The 22283-nt window shown below is 39.7% G+C and overlaps 1 protein-coding gene across 4 annotated transcripts in view; it reads left to right on the forward strand.

Annotated features, from left to right (window-relative positions):
* Positions 1 to 22283, forward strand: part of LOC102307488 (kelch-like protein 29) — a 273511-nt gene that overhangs the window by 4117 nt on the left and 247111 nt on the right. For 2 of the 4 annotated variants that reach the window (XM_005917719.3, XM_005917722.3), the window contains exon 1: positions 9644 to 9975. The exons of 1 other annotated variant lie outside the window; for it this stretch is intronic. The gene's annotated coding sequence lies outside the window, so the exon portion shown is untranslated. Of the gene's footprint in view, positions 1 to 9641; positions 9976 to 22283 lie in introns of those variants that run through there. One more of the 4 variants, XM_042219089.1, reaches the window with a different exon arrangement.

Genomic DNA, 22283 nt, shown 5'->3' on the forward strand with positions numbered 1-22283 from the left:
AACTTAAAGCAGTATTGGATTTTATTTAATGGTATGTCACTTACTGAATTCAAACAAAAAATCATGGGGATATTTCGTGAAGGTATAAAATCTACATAGGCAGTCTACATGAACAAACTTTAGAAAACTAATTATGCCCTTTTTTGTTTTTAGAATTTAATGAAGCACATTAAATATAATATCTTTCAACACTAGATGGTGCTCACATTTAAGTTTCACATGATTTTCTGCACTTGGCAATTAAAAGGAGACACTGCATTGAAGCATTGTTAGAAGTTTAGAGTAGGAAAAGTATAACTGCTGTACCAATTTAATGTAATGACTGCTAAAAGTTCATTCTCAGCTAAAACTAGGCTTTTCCACATTATGTGCATTGTCTGTTCCTTCTGAAGAAAGATTAAAAATGAATTACATTTTATGTGATTATATAATATTAATAACAAATAAAAAATGTAATCAGCAGTATTCAAAGTTAAGGAATTAAAAAGGAAACCGAAAGTTAATATTTATTAAGAGTTTCAATTTAAAATGTTGAATGTTGCTAAATTTGAGTGGAGGATTCTTTCATCTTTTCTTATTAAAATTAAAAAATGTATCTAATGCAGATGGCCCCGCCCCTCCCTGAGCCTGATTCTGCTGGAGGTTTCTTCCTGTTAAAAGGGAGTTTTTCCTTCCCACTGTCGCCAACGTGCTTGCTCATAGGGGGTCATATGATTGTTGGGTTTTTTTTGGCCGGAAGGAATAATGGAAGGTCTACCTTACAATATAAAGCGCCTTGAGGCGACTGTTGTTGTGATTTGGTGCTATATAAATAAAATTGCACTGAATTGAATTAAATGCTAATAAACTGTGAGCTATCGTTTGGTTGCTTTCGTAGTAGAAGCCATAATGTCATCATTCTCTCAATTAACTCTTCAGAAGCTATTTAGTATCAGCCAGGAAAGCACAAAAGCCTCCTATGCTTTGAAAAATGGCTCCATCCAGCAAATAATAGTGCATTAAACACTGGGGAGCCAGGAAGTCATGAGTGTGTCAGGACTCGCAAGTAGTTGCGGAAATAGGAAAGCATCATTCCAGCTAAGTGTTTGAAATATTTTTATGCAAGTTTTCTTGTATTTGACATGTCCCCCCTAAAATGTTTGTTTTTATCGAACATTGCCCCAATTATCTGGTCAGTAAACAGCATAATCAGAGCCTCGAGATGACAGAGTAAATTGGAAAGTGGTCTTGCATGCTGTCTTTGCCTTTCACACTCTTTCGTCAATACCCAATTATCCTCTCTGTTGCTTTTCCTACTGATAGCGCATGACTTAAAATAGGCTTCTTTTTTTGCAGGATTGTTTTCTAATTGCAACAATCCAGAGTGACTTGATGCATTGATCAACCATTAATGGCTCTAAACAGTGGATAGAAGCACGCATAAACACTTCACTTCTTGCAGGTGTGCTGCAAAAAGATATTTCTTTGGCCCATTTGTCATTTTGCTAAAAATGACTTAAAGTGCCAGTGGACTCTTCCACCAGTCCTGACATCTGTGGCTGACTGTAGGTATCATTGGCTTTCATGTGTGCCTCAGCTCTAAAACTCATACAGTAATTATTAGAAAATACATCCTCGAGGGATGCCAAGCACGAATGAATTGGTTTTGCAAGGTCTGATGTCCGGGATAATTACTTTCATATTTGTGAAGGACACTGTGGGTTAGAGGTTATGTGATGCAATGATGTATGTTTTGCAAGAAAAACATGTCAGTTATCAGCATATCATCAATATAAATGTCCAGGTAGAAAGCAGCTTTTGCAGTACAGGGTGAATACCGTACTTTGTGCTTTAAAGCATTTTTCTGTCCCTCAGAAATCAGTTTTTCACAGAGTGACAAATGAGGGAGACATGAAATAACATTCTATTTTTGTCTCTGCAACCTTTAGTGGAGCAACTTGCGCTGCTAAATATCAACTGAGAATCACGAAGCAGTTTCAGTCCATGTGGGCTGACTTGTGGCCCCCAAAAGCTTTAAATCATCTGGCTCAATGAATCAGAGTCTTGACTGAGCCAAATTGCCTGACTGCGCCCTGTGGGAGAGATAATTGGGTGAAACAGGTTGTTTTTGTGCCTTGCTGAGGTACAAGAGAAGCAGCAGAAAGGAGAAAACAACACGGACTTCTCATTTTTTATAAAATCTCTGAAGCGTGCAGTGTCTAGTTTTTGTTCAGGATGAATTTAGTGGGGTTTTTTTGTCTTTTCAAAAGATAGAAAACTGTAACGCCCTACAAGATTGGCGAGAAATACTTTTTTGGGGATGGTTTGCAAAGATAATATGTGGTATACATGTTAAAAAAACTGAAAGGAATGCATAGAAGGATGTTTACACTAGCTGTAAAGGGTGAATTGATTGGTGCGCAGCTTTGATTTTAAGAGAGAGCAAAATAACGTTTTCCCTCCTTACATCTGTATAATAATACTAATAATACTACTACGAATAATAATAATGGATTGCATTTATATAGTGATTTTCGGGGCCTTCAAAGCGCTTTACAATTCCACTATTCATTCACTCTCACATTCACACACTGGTGGAGGCAGCTACAGTTGTAGCCACAGCTGCACGGCGGCAGACTGACAGAAGCGAGGCTGCCATATCGCGCCATCTGCCCCTCTGGCCATACTAGTAATAATAATAAGGAGAAGTAGAAGAATAGGGTAGGTTACAATTGTTTTTATGCATTGGTTGGCATGCTGGTAGCACGATTAGCACTGCTGCTAACCACTAACCAAGGAGGTCCAGAGTTTGAATACTCTTTGTTCCTCCAGCAGTTCTAAGCGGTAGGTGCGACTCTGTGTGTGAATAGTTGAGACCTGGAACTGAGAACCTAAGGTTTGATAAGAGGAAGAAAATAGATGGATGAAAGTATTAAAGCAGGAACATATTAGCACATTTTAAAAATTAAAGGTGGCACCTGGGTACAGTAGTTATGATAAGGAGTTGGAGAAGCACATCTTGGCTTATTATGGGGGTCTCGGTAAACGAGAGGGTGTAGAGAGGAATCGGCTGTGCACGACTACAGGAAAGGAGATGAGCGCTTAAATGAAATCTTGAAGGTGAAACAAGATTGAAAGTAGAATGAGAGATGGCTTCCCTTGATCTCTGATAAAAAACAAAAACCCAAACAACCAGAATAAAAAGCCCAAATTCAAGGAAGTAGTTGTCTATTGCAATGAGACAGTGTATACAGGTGCCTGTGAAGTTCATTTTATGAGTGATAATGTGTCATTTAGGTACTGAATTTGCTTAATTTTTTGCATAATAGTTGCCAGCTGATGTATGAGCATTGTATATTCATATATATTTATTGGTAATACAAGAGTATGTACATTTGAAATAGTAGTTTTTGGTATTAAAGTGAGAAGCAGTGAGTACAGCTGTGGAAGCTGTTTATATTACATTTCTTTTTTGGAGACCTCATTTAATATATATGTAGTGCACTGCTATCTAACTAGCAAGCTGCACTATGAATACGCACCATAGTTTGGTAAGTATTTAGTAGTATTCAAGTAATGGGCCCTTTTTGAGCTAATTATCAAACCTAGTAAGAAAAGAAGAGTCATACTACGACCCGGCCGATTATTTCTGCTGCGTTTTAAATTCACACCGCGCGATGAAAGAGTTATAAACAGATCAAACAAAAGCACCAACTCACAAGTGCCCGCTGACAATCAGACACAATGAATGCGAGACAGCTCTGTGGAGTTGTGATGTAATTAGACTTGTTAATTGGAAAGGAGCCTTTCGCCACCTGCGGCAGGAAAAGTGTGAGGATTGTGGTCATCTCTGCAGAAATAGTCCTGCTAATTGTTTTGGTTTCCAGGCAGCCATGGCGGAGGAGGAATGTGACAATTTGAAGTTGCTCTCAAGTTACACCTAAAACTGCTAAAACCTGCCGGCATTAAGGGACATCGTGAGCAATTTGCTGGGTTTATTGTCACAGAAATGGCAATTTCATTCACATTACATCCAGATAAAAAGCCACTTGAACATCACTGCAAGAATGCCAGCCATTCAACCATCTACTAACTCCTGTGCTCACTGGCAATAAGCAACACCCTAACAGACGGGAGAAATGTTCGACATCAAAAAATCTGTTTTATACAAAGACAAGAGAAGAAATCCTTTGATACTCTCAAAGGGCGAGCAGCATAAATGTCATTATAATTTAACACAAGCCAAGTGCTTTCACCCAAAGGCCCTCCATTAACAGCATTTGCATTTCTGAAAACTTGGCATTGCTCCTGTAATGACTTGTCACAGGAGAGAATGGCCTCTCTAATATATATTTTGCTCAGCTTGATAATGTGCATTCCTATTTGAAGACGCTCTAAAGCATATTGAGTTCAGCATGCGAGCATGAGTTCAGTTTTTATAGATAGCTATGCTGAGAACCACAGCAGCCAATTAACCATTTGTAAATTCCTTGTTGGCCCAAGTTTCATTTGAAGAAAATTTTTTTTGGAGACTGAACCTTGACTGTTTCATTTCCAGCCAGATATGGATTTCATAATGGATAAACACAGACAGACTGTCTGCTTCATTTCCTTCTAATAGGATAAACGTGCAGACTCTGCCCTATTCTGTAATTCTACTTAAAACAATATTGCCAACGTGAGTCTCCCTCACCAGGGTGGAGCCCGCATTATTTTCAAATCTGTCATGGCTGCTGAAGACAAAACACAACTTTGTACTTTTTTAAAAACTTGTTAAAACAAACATGTTAAGTGAGTTTCTCCACGCTGAGAGAGCTTTAATTGAAGTCAAGTTAAATGAATGTAGAGTACATTGTTTATTGTTAAAAAAGAGTAAAAGTTTTTAAAAATGCACACACGAGCCACAGTTTCACCCACTGAATTTGATTACATTTCGCTAACATTTTTAGCGAAGCGTATCAGTCACATCTGCACACACACACACAAATCTCTCAAGGCTTTGTTATATTTTCTAGTTGGATGGTTATTGAGAATAGTGCTTATAGGCAGGGTGTGTACATTTTTGTAGTGCGAATATACTGTGCGGTAGGAGGTATGAAAAATCTTTTCCTTTTTTTCCATTGAACTTTCTTCACAGCAAGTTTCTCCAAAGAAAGTCAGACATTTATTAAGAATCTTTTTTCCCCAGCTGTTAAAAACAGCACATTTGCAAACTAACTTGTTTTGTTGGGGGATTCATAGACTCACATTGACATTATGTGGACGTGACACAGGGTTCAGTGCCAGCCATCATCAAATACTGCACAGTTTTTGACAAGAATATATACACTGACCATAAAAAGAAATAAATAGTGGCACTGGGGCTGAAGTGCAAAGACTATACGCTGATATATAACTTAAAGTAAATAATAGATTTAGAAGCTGATCGATAAACTGCGGAAGTGAATGAAAGCATCGGTCAACAGTGGACTAACTCCCATAAAGTTTTTTCCCCTTCAATCTCTGACTAGAAACAAAAGTTGCTTGGAGGGCATGTCTTTGCTGAATTTCTATTCGCTTTCCATTCCTTTCACCTGCATTGTACCGAAAATAAATCTACAAACAAGATGAAATGATATGTAAACTCATGGAAGCAATTTGCTTATTTTTTTTTGTCCGCTTCCCCCTGAGCCCAATTACTGTTGTTTACAGGTACCAGATTTATGCATGTAGTGGGTACAGTAAGGCATGAGTAACACAGTGCCCTGCAGAGCCCCGACACTCCAGCTAAGTAAATGGAGACTAACCTGTGAAAGGCAACAACATGACTACAGAAAAGAAAACGATAAAAACGTTTCTTTATTTAAACATGTTTTGCACCTACAATTACTGCAGTTTTTTTTTATTCAAAATACATAGTAGACTTGTAAAAAAAAATCATTCACTGAATGCATGCAAAAATGTTTTTAATGTCACTAAACACACACACACACACACACACACACACAGAAAAAAAATCCATAATGACCTTCCAGCATATTATAATTCAAGTGGTACACCGCTGTACCTATTCTGGGTTCTGTTTTCCGGCATAAGAAAATCTAGCCTGAGGCTGGACAATTGGGCCAATCATTGGACCAGATCAGGTGAAAAGCACAAAGTGTCCTAACCAAAATCTTAAGCTGCTTTAGCTTTATTTATTTTTAGGCATATGAAGCATGTGAACATGCTGGTCTGGTGGGAGAGTCCTTGAAGACATATGTAATAGAGGTTATTGTGAGAAAAGAAGAAAAAACACGATTGGTATTCGCGGTGGTGGAATGTGATTTAGAACTTGTACTTAACTTAACTGCGAGGAGAACTACGGCGCGAGATTGTTGCCTTTATTTCGCTAATGGAGTTGATTTCACCTTGAAGTATGACGGCTATGTCGAACTGAATGAATGCGAGCAGCTAGACTTGTAACAATATGACACTTTCTTATAATGAACTCGTGTAACATTTTTTTTCCTGTTTGTGTTAGCTTGTTTTCACTCGCTTTATGGACATATTTTTCCTCTTTCAGACAGGCAACTTTGTTATGTGCTTGCAACTGTGGATTTACAGCAAAGAAAGCTTGCACCCCTTGGCTCTGTTGCTGAATTTTGAAATTATATATTAGCAGAAGCATTGGCTTATGCAAGAGGAAGAATCAAAAGTCGTAGGTTTTATTTACACTGTAACGCCTACCTGTAGACCTGCAGTTGCCACATACAGTTGACTTCTGCCCACAAACACACAAGTAACTGCAAACCTTCATGCAAAGTCACTTTGTGCATTCCTACGTTAGCTTGTGCAATATATATATATATTTTTAAACATTCCCCTATCCATAATAATTGCTCCATACAAATGAAAAAATGAAATCTATTTGTTCAGATATGTTTTTTTCACACGTTTTAACATTTAAATTAATTTGGACATAAACGTTTGTACAGATTCGCACTTTGAATGTATCGCCCACCTCCAGCGTATTCACCCAAAACGCCTTCACACATTCAGATGTAGTGATACACAGCCAAAGTACTCACGACCCCATTTTATTTCCATAAGAACAAAACCTCTCAAACCACAAAACACCATTAGGTTATGCTGGTGCCGTTAGTGCAGACACAGATACGCTACAATTTTGTTAATTATCAGGCAACAACGGCCCATTGTTCCTACTTCTTACAGATCTTGGACTGCAACTTTATCAAAGCTGGCATTAAATTCGCAGATGCACAGCACACTCCTTCCACCCCCATCTTTCTCCCTTGCTGAACTCTGAGTCATGTTAGCCCATCACCATTAAGTCGCTAAGAGCTTGCTCCATCATTGTACATCGTACCCAGTTTTCCCCTCTGGGAGACTCGTTCCACCCCAAAAAAACAAAGATCTCAGATAGGAAGCTTTATTTGCACAATGTAAGAAGTTCTGATTAATTCAAAGTACAACCTGCAGGCTCCGATTTGGCTCACTGGGCTCCACAACAAATTAGCACACACCATTGCACACAGTCTCACTCGCTGCCATAGCTGAAAGGCACAGCTGAAAGACTTCTGAAATTACTGCAAAATAGAATTTGACCCCTGATAAGGCCCACTATCTATTCTGCCAAGTGTGACATTTTGATGCAACGCAGGATGTCTCTGGAGTGTAGAGCACTCGAGTATTTCACCCAGGCATTTTGAGGAGTGCATACGCTTAAATTGTATTCCAGTGATCATGATATTTGTGCTCTGCCGAAAGTAAAAAAAATTGTGTTAGTTTTTTAACGCCGTAGGATTTTACACACTACATGCAAGTCTGTTCTCTTGTCAGAGGTTACTGCGAAGCCATGATTCGTTTTTGGAGGAAAGCAACTCACAACAACTCGGAGTGAAATATTGCCCTTTTTTGCCCCACTTCATTTTAATAAATATTTTTTCAAATGAATAGGTTTGCACACCCGTGCAAGTGTTTTAATTACTCAGGCTGATTAGACCTAAGGTGGAAATTGGGTTGAGCTATGCTGGGAATAAGATGATGTCAACAAACTTAATCATTAAGTAAGAGTGATAACTGTGCTCCAGTAGGGGGTTACAGTAAATGATGCATTATTACTGATTAAATATCAAACACTATGATAAGTAGTTTGTAAATACTATGGATATGCTTTCCAACTGCTATATATAACACTCACTTTTGATTCATATAGCTGATAAAACACTTGATTACAAGACTCTGATACAAAATCATAAAGGAAAACATTTGTTGTGCTGTATTATAACCATAAACAGCCATAATTCTTATTTTAAGGGACATTATTCCAGCGTATAAGAGCCTGTAACAGCGGTTAGTGGTAGGAAGATTCAGTGGCGCTGACCCTGAAAACAAAGCAACTAAATTGAGCCATGTTTCCTTTCCATATCTGGGTTTTCCCGCTCCAGCATGTTAACTCTCCTGCATAGATACTCTTTATAAGATACTTTTAGGTCCTGTAAAGGGTGCAGGTGTTTTCACTTGGGGCTGATTAGACCCCTGCTCTAGCTGAAGATGAGTTGCATCAGGGAAAAAATCAGATGTCACCAAACATCACACTGAACTGCCTTGATATGAAAATGATAGAGTTGTCAATCTAAAGAGACCGTACACGCCCACGTGGTCTTGAGAGGAGAACTAATCAAGCAAAGTAAGTGAAAGCATTTGTACAGTGCAGTCGAGGCAGGAAAGAGGAGCTTGGTGACAGCGAGCCAAAAAGACTGTAATGGATTCTGCGCCATGTGCCACTAACAGGGAGATAATCCATCAGGTAAGAACAAATAATCACGTTGGGCGACAAATTGAAAGTTTTAGAAGGCTGTAAAGATATGGCCAGAATTAAAAGGTTCTCAGTGGATAAGAAGGTTTCTGTCTGAGTTAATTGCCCCACAAGTAGCCGGTCCCCAGAAGGAGCCGAGATAAAGCTGAACTATCAAAACAAATAAATCTGCCGAATAGGAATTCATTTATCGTCCACACCTGTGTTTTTCCTGCCGCGGCGCATCAAAATGTCCTCAGTGAGAGGCCGGGGCTGTCTTTTCTTGACTTTCTGTAATTATTTCTTCCCACCTTTGCTTGATCGCGTCACATTGCTGATTGTGCTCATGGAAAAGTGGTTAGGGAAGCAAAAAGGACATTGATTTTAGGCAATTTGGATCAAGCTGGAGAGGGCCCTGTTGATTTTCATTCTAGCCATCTAATCAGGGGCTGATTTACAACCGGGACGCTAAGTGAATGTAATTACCAGCATTTAAGCACCAGGTAGGACGGGGAAAGCTACAGCGGTTTTGGGAAGGAAGAACAGCCAGCATTAGTGCACCTTTCATCTGTAATTTGGACTTATTTGGGAAGATTGTTTGGGAATATTTCAGCTGTAACCACCCAAACACTGTTTTTTTTTCTTTTCTTTTTTTTAAGTGAATAATACAATTATTACAGTTTGTTTTCTTGCTTGTCTAAGTAATAGAAGAAGAATACGATTGAACCTTTGGAACTCCCTTCATGGCTGATAATGATCCAAGGAACCTCCTGCGAGGACAGCTCCACTGATGCTGGAGTGCAAGCCTACCTCTCTGCGGGTACGTGCGATGGCATACAGTGGCGGGTGGGAGGCGCTGTAGGGCTTGTGTGAGAGAAACAAAGTGAAAGGGGAGGAGCAGCATCGGGAGTAAAGTGGCCACACGGTGTGCCAGTCCGTCCAAGCAGTCGCTTACATCTCAGATCCGCCGCCGCGCAGAGAGCGCAGAAAGCCCGTCTGCCAAGTCCTGTCCACTCCACTTGGTGACGTGCAGAGCCGAGCGCAGGCAGGCCACTTACAGACCGGCCCACAGCCGCTGCCACTGCACTGTGCTGCTCCTTTTGCTGTAAAATGCAACAGCGGTCTTTGCGGGATAAAGACAGCATTCATACATAATCAGCGCCGGAGCGAAACAAGGACAAACGCCGGGGGACAGGAGCAGCGAGCGGCCGGTGGAGGTAAGCGCTCGGTCAGCGGAGGTGCGAAGAAACACCGCGCTGACTCTCGCCTTTGCTTCAATTTTTTTTACACGCTTTTGTGTTAAGGCAGGAGTTCACTCGTCCTATCATGAATGAATGAGGGGGATCATCAGTTTCACTGCCAGCCCTTAGCTGAGGACCATAGCCTACCAAATGGTGTGTACGGCGCTCACGTTGTGCGCAAGCGCTCCCGTTAAGAGGAGGGCGAATAAAACTAACTTCACGACTCAGATCGAGGTTTGGGAATTTAAAGGAGTGGTCTGCGTCAATGTCAAACAATTTGGGACTTACAGTTGGTCACTATAGCAACGCTATCAAATATACACACATATTACTGAATTATTTTGGTATATATATATATATATACCAAAATAATTCAGGTGTAATCAGCTGGTCATGTTCTGACAAACTGCCTAGAAGCCTTTAATCATGTGCAAACGACCGGGCAGAAGAAATAAATTTCAATGTCACTTACCCCAGTTGTGCATCTTCTGAATTTACAGCTGCACAAATCCCACTACTGCACAGATTGTAACGGAAAGATTTATTGTTGCTCTGGAGTGGATTTGAGGAAAAATAAATAAATAAAATCCTGTTATTATATTCCACAGATGCGTGTAAAGTTGTAGCCTGCACTAGGCAAGACTCATCCTTCAAACAGCTAAGCGTTGCTCATGACAAGTCCCATGTGTTGTTACAGTGCAGTGCTGTGAAGTGAAGTGGAGCACTGGCTGTGAAGGACACTGTGTTTTGCAGAAAGTTCCCGATGATCATCGAGTCCATGCTGTTTTACAAATGCACCTTCTGACCGGGCAGGAGATGTTGTCCTGTGCAAGTGTGAAGGCACTGTAGAGGCGAAAGCATGGATCGCAGAATTATCACATTTTGCCTGCAGTCCATATTTAGCATGATTTATTGTGAACTCTCACATCCAACAGCACACTTGTCGATCCTCCTGGATGGTCCCCCCGGTGCTGATCCCTGTTTACGAGCCCGACTTACTGTATATAAATAGATGTAGCCTACGGCCACCCACCATGACTGCGCGTGCGTTGCTATTCTGAAGATGCATCCAACATTTGTTATTGTATTAATGGGCTGAGCATGTGGGGCAGGAGCAGGACACACTTCCCTGCTGATGACATTTGAAAACCTAGCAGGCTATCACAAATCAAGGCAGGGATTAAGAGGCTTTAGTGCTAGTCCTCTCTGAAGAGACGGGGAGCTCTGGACTGGATAAGGTAAGACAATGCATTTGCCTGAGAGCTGCTGTGTTTAGCGGGGGTCTTCTCGCCTCACGTGCTGCATTCGAGGGAGAACTCTCGCTCTGCACATTTAGGATAACCAGTCACCGCAGGTGGATGATCACACAGCAGCATTACATGGAGAGGTGTTAACACACTCTGTAGCGTGTTTTAAGCTACAGAGCCCTATTGTCAGGCAAGCCTTACCTCTGTGGAAGTATTGTCGTCTCTTCAGTTTGTCACAAGCTTCTTTGCAATAAACTCAATCAGGGATAATCCTTCTATATCAAATGTGATTTAGGTTGGTCTAGGGAACCGCTTTGGCCGGAGGAATTCATTTAGAAATTACCCAGAGGCATTTATCCTATTAGCAAAGGCAAAGCGAAAAACGACTCCTGTTGTTATGGTCAGCAAATTACAAAACTGCAGCTCAAGGCCATTTATTATAATTTTTTTTCCCACCACGTTTTCCAAGAAGGAGAACACGGGGTAAGCATGTATAATTTGACCGGTGTGGGATGTGTGATCTAAATGCAGGCTAAGGAGGTAGAAAGGATGAAATGCTGTACAGTGTTTTCTTGTACTTGGATGAAGTTGTGATGCACTTGGTTTTGCCTCCGGTGATCAACCGTGTATTTCAAGGAGTCGAGGAAGCAGAAGCTGTGCCAAACTTGCCAATAAATATAACCGCAGAAAGCCAAGCTCTGAGTTATTTTCATGTAACAGCAGTCAGATAAATATAGCTATTCGGCAGCAGTTTGGATAAGACGAAGTAATTTCCAGTGTCTCCTTTTTTTTCTTTTTCATTTTTTTTTTAAACTAATGTACACGTAATGCCTCTGTTTATCTGCAGCCTGCTCACCAAAGCAAAATATTAAAGTAGCCGGCAATTACGCTGATTCTGTTGGAGCAGTGGATATTAGAAGGCCAATCTGGACCAGCCCGCCCCCAATCAAAATGAGAATGAAAAGCAGTTGTGCATGTTTTTGTCTCTTTGGCACACAATGAACTCTATTTTCTCCAAGGTTAAAGAGGGTATCCTTTCTTCTGTAATCACATTGCTCTAGCAGATATATACTGTGCTCTCTCTGCGTGTTCATAGAGGCTGCTTTGAGTATGTGAGTAATTTTTTATTTATTTATTTATTCTTTTTTTGGGGGGGGGGGGGTTACACGTGCACCCCTTTAGAAACACCAGTATATTCAAACAACAGTATCCACACACTGGGATCGGAAATGTGAGATTTTGAAATGTGAAATCAGATTCTTGTAGCCTGTTACACAATCAGGTGACAGTGAGTTGAATTTAGCAATAATATCTGCAGCTTCAAAATCTTTTTATTTTCTTATTAACAAATCTTTTACTGAATTAATGTGACACAACTGTCGTTATGAAATGATTTATAAAATTTTGATTATATATTGTTTATTTTTTTAAGCAGACACAGACAGGGTATTACATTTTTTTTTATCCAATTTCAAAAGACTTTCCTTTTCTTAAAAAAAAAAAAAAAAAAAAAAAAAAATTGCAGTAAAATTTAAAGTACATGGCTGAATATAAACTTTTACATACAAAACTAACTATTGCTCAAGGCGTACCTCTCCGGACACTTGCATATGTCCATACAATAGTCAAACTTGTCTGTGGTCACTGTAGCCACTGCTGTTATGCCACCTTCCAGCAACCACATGAAAGTCACAAATCCGTTCTTTCTAACTGTATGTGCTTCGATTGTTACGGGTGAATGGCTTGACCTAAAGCACTTTGAAATTGAATTATTCTTTTTGATGCACTCTGCATTTCATAAATATATATATATTTTTATGTTTCTGAAATGTGATATTTTTTAAAATAATAATAAAAAAATAATTATGGGTTTTGTTCGTTAAAGAAATCATTTATTACAGGAAATATTTTTAGTGGTTTCTTTTCTTGTCGTAAGTTAGAAAACAATATTAATGTCTCTCCTCTGTCAATACAAACATAAATCTATTGCATGCTACTGCTTACTGTATTTACTGTAAAGACTTCCTTCAGCAAGAAAGCTTGCAGTACATTATGTCTACATTTCATGCTAACCCTTTGATGCTAGTGGCTCCTTTGAACACGGTGTACCCAGCAGTTTTCATAATATTGCTCCTTTTTTTTGCTTCTGTTTTTGTGTTAATTGAACCGTTATTTCAATTCACTCAGGAAGCACTGTATTAAATTGCCATAGCCACTTAGACGGTACTCGGGTAGCTTTTTGTACTCTTAGTGCATTTATTTCCTTTTTCTTAGGTTAATTTTTTTGGGTCTTGTGCTGCTAGCAAATTGCAAGCATGGAATCTCTGTACAGGTTGAACTTGACCTCAAGGTCAGTTTGCTTAGCAAGTTTTTTTAGATTTTCTTTTCAAGCAGTCATGCTGAAACAACGGGAGCTGCAGTTAAAAGCAGCACGGAGCAAGAATTTAGTCCGCATCATACCTGGCATGCTTCATCACAAACATCTGGGGTGACGACTTTATAACAGATTTTACTTCCACATTTATAAAAATAATAAGAGTCCTGCATTATTATATTATTATATTATTACATTAAATATTAAAGTCCTGCCTACCTAGCTCAGTTTGGTACTGGACCTGTTACGCATTATTATGTCAAGCAAATCTAGACCCACTCTGACAGGCTATTGCGAATTGTGGAATTGGGCTTTCGAGGTTGACTGGCTGCATTAACACGGTCAGTCTGCATATAATTAAGACAATGAATCTCTCGCCTCATTTGACAGAAACATATGTAGTTTTGTTAGTTGTGTGATTAAGTTTAGAATGCTTGGTTTAAAAAATTGAAGAAGAATATATTTTTGATGATTTGCATTTGGTTCTGGTTAAAAATTGTTCGATGGATCCAGAAATGCTTTTTTGCAGGAAAGAGTCTGCCACGTGTACTCCACCAACTGTTTTGCTGTTTGTTGCTGGGAAAGGAGCAGGTTAGTTAGAGCAGGCCATCTTTTAATGTGTCCAAGCACACGTTTGTCTAAAGACTGTTTAAAGATTGGGGAGGTATCCCCATCTAGACCACCTCCAAATGTGGTCTGAGCAATGGGGCATTAATCGAGTCCCTTCAGGAGCAGTCCACCTGTAGTTGTACCACCCAAGACCAATGTTAAGGCCATGTATGAGCAGAGCCTTAGATCATTTACACCCGGTTTGTGATAACAGCCGTATCCAAGCTCCACCTGGGCTCCACTGTATGCTAATGACTCTGTGGCTCATATGCAAGCTTGCTTTAACTCAGTGCTTTAACAAATATTAAGTCTCTCATTGATCAAGATGGGTTTCAGCTTGTGTTGGCCATGTTTGTTAGTGTATTCAAGCTTGATAGCAAGCGTGGAGAGAATGCTTGATCTGTCTTGATTTGGTTTACCGTGTCCTGCTTTGATATCAACACGATAAAGGCGTTTTCAGTGACAGGATGACCAAAAGGCCTCGTTTTCCTTCCAACACAAAGCATAGTGAGGTTTTTTGTTTTTTCCATTAGTTGTTTTAAAAGTAACACTTGTTATTAAAAAAAAGTAGCTGTAACGTCTTTTTAACGCACATTTTAAAAACATTTTTGCTGTAAATCTGAATCTCAGGGAAAACTAAAATCCTATTCTAAATACTGACAGGGGAGATGCCTTTCAAGGACAAAGATGAAGATGGATCAGATACTTACCACATTAAGTTTTTTCTTTGCTGATAGTACTGAATTATTCTCCCGCAGCTTTTAAGGGAGCCTTTAAACTTTCCTTATTGGTTTTCTGGGACAGTGATGTCTTTGTTTAAATATGCCGCTGAATATCTAGCATAACTGGCCATTACAAAGCATAAAATACTTGCTAACACACGGGGCATAAGGCCATGAGCAAATGCCGTGCTTCCCAAGCTCTTTAGAGATCAGTGAACTATGAAAAGCAGTCTCTTCAGCTGCCCTCTTGAACACAGTCACTCAAGGGCTAGTGATGCTGGTATCATATTTCTAAAAAGCCTGCAGTTTCCCTTTTCAGAGACTCAAATGGTCTCAAAATGCACTAAGCTCTGAACCTCCTGCATCCATGGAGATTTGATTTAATAGATCACTTTCAAAGCTTAGTTTCTGTTGTTGTATTTATGTTGTTGATTATGAAAGTTAGGAATTTTGGTACTGTTTAACTGAATAGGTTCTCTAATATACGTTTATGTTTCAGTTTTATTTGTATTTTCTTCACATATTTCAATATTAACACCTAACAGTAATATTTCTGTTAATGTAATGATTTTAGGTCTTTAATCTGCTGACTTTAAAAGTGTTAAGTTGTCATAGTGTTGCTGTGGCTGTAATATGTAGTACGTGGCATGAGTGTTTGTTGTCAAACAGCTATGCTTTCCAGGAATCTGAACCACCCTACACAAAAGGCTGTGAGCCATTAGGCCATAACACCAGGGCCAAGGGCTGCACTTAAATTCTAAATTTACCAGTAACTTTAGCTCCGATTGCATTTGTTCAATGTGGCATTGAAAGTATTTGGTCCTCCTGCCAAAAAAAAAAAGAAAAAGAAAGCATTGTTAGGAAAACTGAAGACCATTCCATTAATGCTAATACCCACATAGAGTGTTTAAATTCACTTGACATGTTTGGGGACACGGGGTGAGGATTTGGTTTGGACTCAAGCCTGTGAGGCTACATCTCAGGGCCGCTGCACTCGGGGAGGCGGCTGTGTGGTGAGTGGCTCCGCAGGGGGCAGGTTAAGCCTGTTAGCCCCATGCGATGATGCCGTAGGTTTGCACCATCAAGGGAGGGAGCGGGTTGTGAAAGAGGTGGGCATGGAAAATCTTTTTTTTATTTTTTTATCTTGTAGACCATCACAACCAACAGAACCACTGCTATTTTTCCTCCTGTTTATGCAGGCCCCCATTAAGCCTGTCTACAGGAATATTTCTGCACCGCAGCTGACGGCCACAGCTCCCCAGGCATCCCTTTTATAAACCTTACTCATTTTAATAAGGTGCACTTCACTATCTTATCTCTGCTTTGGAATAAACATCATCTATAATGTAATACAAAACCTATTCAAGCTATGTCCAAGTTGTTAAAAAAAGGAGACTAGAGCAGACATTGTTTGGGAAGTGCACCGGGCCTTAAAAGGACACGGACACATTATGTAATCATTTATTTGAAATTGAATAATTGAATCTGCCTTGAGGAGAAGCCAAGCTTAAAGAGAGGCCTGTTGGAAGAGGTTTTGAGGTGGAATGTCAGACTCAAACTAACTCTGTCTGCTTGAGGCAAACCAGACTTCAAATTACTTCAAGAGGAAAACAAATTTCACCGGTCACTGAAGTCACTTGAACTCATTTCACTTGCTTTTTGTCTCAGAACCATGGGAATTTACAATAAAACCATTTGAGCTTTGCCGCTGTCATTTCAGTGGTGCCACAATGTAACTGCAGTGTATAGTCTATGTGCTGTGTGCCTGTGCCGCAGGGTGGATTGTTTTCTTTTTTTAAATTGCCATTTGTCTTGGTATTAACAAGAAAATATACTAAAAGCAGGGTTTACCCAGTAATCTTCTTACCTGAATCTGGGGATGCCACTCCTACTTCATCCTTCACCATGCATTTATTTTGAAGGGATCTGTTTGAGGGGAAGCCTCTGAATCATTTATCTGCAGTGAGGACTAAATATGTAAATGGTTCACAATTAATTGTAGTATACATAACAGTGACTTACAGCCATGTCTGATTTGCATACTCCAACTGCGCGAGTTAAAAGGTGGCTTTTTGAGTTAAGAGGGTACATAAATCACGTGTTTACAGGTGGTGTGATGTGGATCTGTAATATTATCCTATTTACAACCTGTTTGCATTAGTTCGGATGTATTCTTTCAAGGGCCACAGCAGCTTATAAAATATTGGCACCATCCCAGCCATCCTAATGCTGCGATGCATGCACTCCACTGTTGATTAATTCACGTTGGCAGTAGATTTTCTCTGTATAAATACCTGCAGCACAATGACCAGGGTCATTAATTGTATTTAGTAATTACCGTATGACAGCCAGCAACAAATTAAAAAGGAAAGGGGGCTGTTTTTATTCATTTAAACTCTGTGTAAGTGGGTCACCACATTATCAAAATTGGACTATTGACATTAGCTCATATTCTATTCAATTTTCAATTGAGTTGAGGTTTATTTGTAGGGCGCCAAATCACAACAACAGTCGCCTCAAAGCACTTTATGCCATAAGGTAATGAATTTAGTATATTTGGATAAAAGCCTGACAACCAACGAGCAAGCACTTGGCAACAGTGGGAAGGAAAAACTCCCTTATAATAGGAAGAAAACCACTGTTAATACCAGGCTCAGGGATTGGTGGCTATCCGCCGTGATCGGTTGAGAGTCAAGGAGAAAGAGAAAAGAGAGACGTAGACTCGTAGGGTATACTTTATATACTTTATACTTTGTTTTAAATCTACATCATAGGTACATTGTAACCGCAAACCCCTCTGAAACTTTATGCCGTAACATGACATGAACGTCCCTAGAAATCATATCTACACGTCTTGTTAATGCAGCCCACAGCTATTGTAACTGGCCTGTTCAGCACTGTTGATGGCTCCTGTGTGTTCCGGCTACTGTTTCACCACGGCTTTTTAATTTATCAGTGAGAATAACAATCATTGCCTCAATAAGGAATGATAATCATTGCTCCAATATAAGGACTCAGATGGCAGCGAATTCCTGGAGGGAGATCGCTGAAACCGTCAGAATGGACGTGAGGGAATTTACAAAGAAGTGGAAAATCTGAAGGGACAAATATGTTTGCCTCCCCCCTCCAAAAAAAAGGAAAACAAAAAGAAAATGACCACAACAAAGAGCAGGGGCGCAGGATGGGGAAAGTGTACCAGCATTTTATTTGTTTGTGTCGTGTCTGGCACCGCATATAAAACACGACCACGATGTAATTAATACATAAAACGCTACACAAAAGTATGAGTGCTGGCAACGATTTCAACCACTTACGTAGGTTATGTCGCACACTCTGCAAAGATTCACTGCAGAAGTCTAAATCAACAGTAAGAAGACAAAAATGTAATGATATGTTGGTGGCATATAAACACACGGGGAGTGAACAGAAGTGCTCAGTGCCTCACTTGAAGTCGTGTAGCACAGAGGTGAAATTTGTGTTTTTCTGCGTTTTTTTTTTTTTATCAGTTTTTTAAATCGTTTTTATCGTTAACTTGGTTTCCTTGGGTCTTTCCCCGTGTGTTATGAATAAATCTTCTTTTTTGGTACTGTTCTGGTTCTGGTTTTATTTTGTTGTATTTATCCGGGACACCTTAAAGGACGGTCTGTGAAAATATTGTCGGACATAAACCGGTCTGTGACGCAAAAAAGGTTGGGGACCGCTGCTGTAGCAGTTTGAGCCTACAGCACCATAACTAAGGCAAAGTTCAGGTCACCTAATCAAGCCTTAACTATAAGCTTTATCAAAGAGTTAAAACTGGACAGGGTGTCTGTCTCCCAAAACCAAACTGGGAGCTTGTTCCACAGGACAGGGGCCTGATAGCTGAAGGGTCTGCCTCCCATTTTACTTTTAAATGCTTTAGACTAAGCCTGCAGTCTGAGAGGGAAGTTTGTTATTAGGATAATATGGTAGTGTGACATCTTTATGATATGATGGGCCCTGATCATTCAAGACTTTGTGCGTGAGAAAGATTTTAGTGCATAAAGCTTAAAAAGGAAACGCCAATGACAGTGACTTTGGTTATACAAGTGCCTTCGCTCAGATGCAACCCTGGCTGTTTAACCTCTCTTTACATGGACACAGTTCATTGGAGTAGACTTAAAAGTCAGGCAATTGCCACTCATATCAGCAGCCAAGCAAATGCAAAGTGAAAATCAGAGAGAAGAAAACTCCTGCTTGGAAAGACATAAAGGGCAGTGTTGCTGCTTGGTCTCTGTGCCCCTGGTACGTTTTATGCGTTGCAGCTTGGCTGTTTTTGCATTCAAAGATGAACAGACTTTGTCCGCAATAAAACTGACCATAACATTAATAAGGCTGCAGCTGAAGGTGGCATTGTAAAGATATCTGTCATTGCTCTGTGCCCGTGGGCCCCGCTGTGGTTTTATAGCTTTGAAGGGTAGACATTTTCTTTTTCTCAGCGTTTGCAAGATAGGCCTATCCATTCCCTCCTCTGTGGACAAGAATTCATTGCCACTTGGAAAAGAAGCCCTTTGATTTTTATGAGAGAATTTTTTTAACTGTAGTCACACCAGTCATTTGATGGCGTGGCCATAACATGAAGCTGCTCGGCATTTGCAGTTTTTTGCCGTACTCTTTTTACTTTGCTTTCCTGTTCCTGCTGCAGCTCTCGAGTCTTACGGCAATACCTTTACCCTGAAATGAATAGTCCACTTCAAAACTGCTCAAACACCCTTTTGAGAATGGAGCCAATGTGATGGCAGCCAAGTGTGATTATTAATGGCGGGTCTCTATCTCTCAGGCCTTAATTGGTCTCTGCTGATTGCTCAGCGTTCTGATTAAGAAATGTCATTAAAATTGATGTATTATACTTCCATGTGGTTTTCACAGTTAGCTGCTTCAATCAATTGATAATTACGTAGATGATTTATAACTGGGGTTCATTCTGACAAGTTTACAATAACGGACACGGTAGAACTTTTTCTGTACATCATTTGAGTAAGGCAGCGAGTGACTGAAAGTTGTACCGCTTCACCTTTTTATCCCAGTGATATTTTTCATTTTTAAGGTTATTAAGTATGTTAAATGTCATTCAGGAGTGGCCTTTGGACTGCAAGTATTCGAATTTCATCACAAATGCGTAGACAATTAGAGGAAGAGAGCAAATATAAATCTATAGGGAGAAGTCAATGAGATGGTTAATGATGTTCCTTTGTGTGGAGTTAATGGAAAACATCTCTAATTTCATGCCAAAGTAAACATTTCTCCTACGGGGGTTCAACTCATTTTGTTTTTAAAAAAAAAAATACGAGAAAGAAATTCAAGGTTTTCGTTTACACGCCAGTGCCAATGCGCTTGGTTCGGATAATAAGTATTGGTAATTTTTGTCACATCAAACTCAATATATACAATATTGCCTGGAAGTTATTGACTGTTTATGTCGTTAAAATTCTAATCTTACGTTCCATAAAGAAAATGGGTGGTGGCACCAAAACACTTCATATTCAGGTGCATATTCATTATGACTTTCTTAAAATATACTTCTTATATATGCACACTGGGTTGTGTTCTAACTTTTAATGAGATTTCACTCTGGATTATTTTGGCACTGTTACATAAACAGCCATATGTCACAAATTTTATTTATTTTTTTTTAGACTCTGCAACAGCAGATGTATTTTAGCCCCATAAATTGACGGTGGAAAAAAATGTTTAAAACCCAGCGAGTTGTTGTCTTTTATCATCCTCTCGAGAACGATTTGGCAAGGTAGCCCTTTCCATTCCTGCACAACATCACAAATGCAATCAGACTTTTTTTCCTTCCCTTCACCCCAAGAATAAAGAAATAAGCTTTCATTCACTGTGTTTCATCTTAAAAAAAAGACAAAATGTACTCAAGATCCAGCCCTGCAGAAAGTCTGACGTGATGCGCGTGACTCGGTGGAAGTGTCAGCGAAACAGGATAAATGAGCATTCAATAACATTTCCCTTTTTGAAAACGTTTCCCCGTCTGCTTTGCCCATCCTGGGAACTAATATACCTATATCGGTGTATTATTTTGAAGGAGAAGAAAATGTTTGTGGCATAGCTCACAGAGGGACAGTAAAGGAAAAGAGAGATGTAGCTTCACATAAAAAATGTGTACACAAATGCTGTGATTATCGGTTGTCTAACAATCACAGCGATAAAAGGGCACCAACAGTGTTTTGCTTAAATACAGCGCGTTTTCGTTTGTATTGGAGTTTTAAATGATGTGGACTTGCAGAAATGTGTAAACAGAAGTGTTTTTTTTGTTCCGATGAAGGGAGCCTAATTTAACTTTTTGTTCTTTCTCACACTGCGTCATCTACGATGTCAGTGCACGTTTGGTGTGTCGGTAAAAAGAAAAGGCAATGCTCTTTGTGAAAGTAGAACAAGAGGGTTTTTTGGCAGCTCTTAAAGTTCAGTGTGGCTGTATTGCATAGTGGTTTATGTAGGCTGCTCTGAGAAATGTATGTATACGCATATACTATATATATTACATGACAGTAGTGCTTTTGACAATATCTGGCGCAGTCGGATCAGACATCCTTTAATCTGCCAGTTTTCTAGTCTGTACGAAGCCTGTGTGATGTCCAGTATGCAGTTAGGAAACAGTCTTCCTGTGCTCTACCTGTACTAAGGCAAGACCCTTATCTAAACCGTAACTGAGTAAATGTGGTAGTGGGATTGCGTCATCTCCTATTGTGTGCTGCAGGGGCATCAGCTAATTCACCTAACATTTTGTGGAAACGGCTCCTGCGTGACCTGCGGTGGATATCTGCTTGTTGAAGCCCCGTGCTCTTCAGATATTAGAGAATCCACAAAAATGTGATTATACTCTTTTTATTTTTTAATTGTACGCTGCCGTGCAAAAGGGTCATGAAATTTTTTTCAAAAAGACAACAAAATCCCGACACCATAGATTGTTTTGTTTAAAACCTCTTTGTTTGCCAAATTGATCTTTATTTCTTTTATTTGCGGTGATCAAAACGATAAAAAGATGTCTACCAAGTTTTGTTTTTTTTCCTTCCCCCCCCACCTCACTTGTTTTCAGCAAAAAAAGTCATTGTGCATAGATTCCAAACAGAAGCACGTACTCTTTCATAAACAGTCAGACGCAAACAAAGAAGGAGACGTGGTGACTTCCAAAGGCTGCCACCGTCGAGGAGTCAGATGATCGCTGTTTTTACCAACACCAGCTCTGTTGTTACGTGCGACAATGAGGCCCTTTGAAGTGTCACGTCCCATGCAAAAACTCCTTTGTCGTCATCTCAAAAAGAGCAGAGCTTTCACTTTTGTGTATTATTGAAAGTT

Source organism: Haplochromis burtoni, unplaced genomic scaffold (genome assembly GCF_018398535.1).
Source record: "Haplochromis burtoni strain Fernald_Lab_line unplaced genomic scaffold, NCSU_Asbu1 Contig_28, whole genome shotgun sequence".
NCBI classification, from domain to species: Eukaryota; Metazoa; Chordata; class Actinopteri; order Cichliformes; family Cichlidae; genus Haplochromis; species Haplochromis burtoni.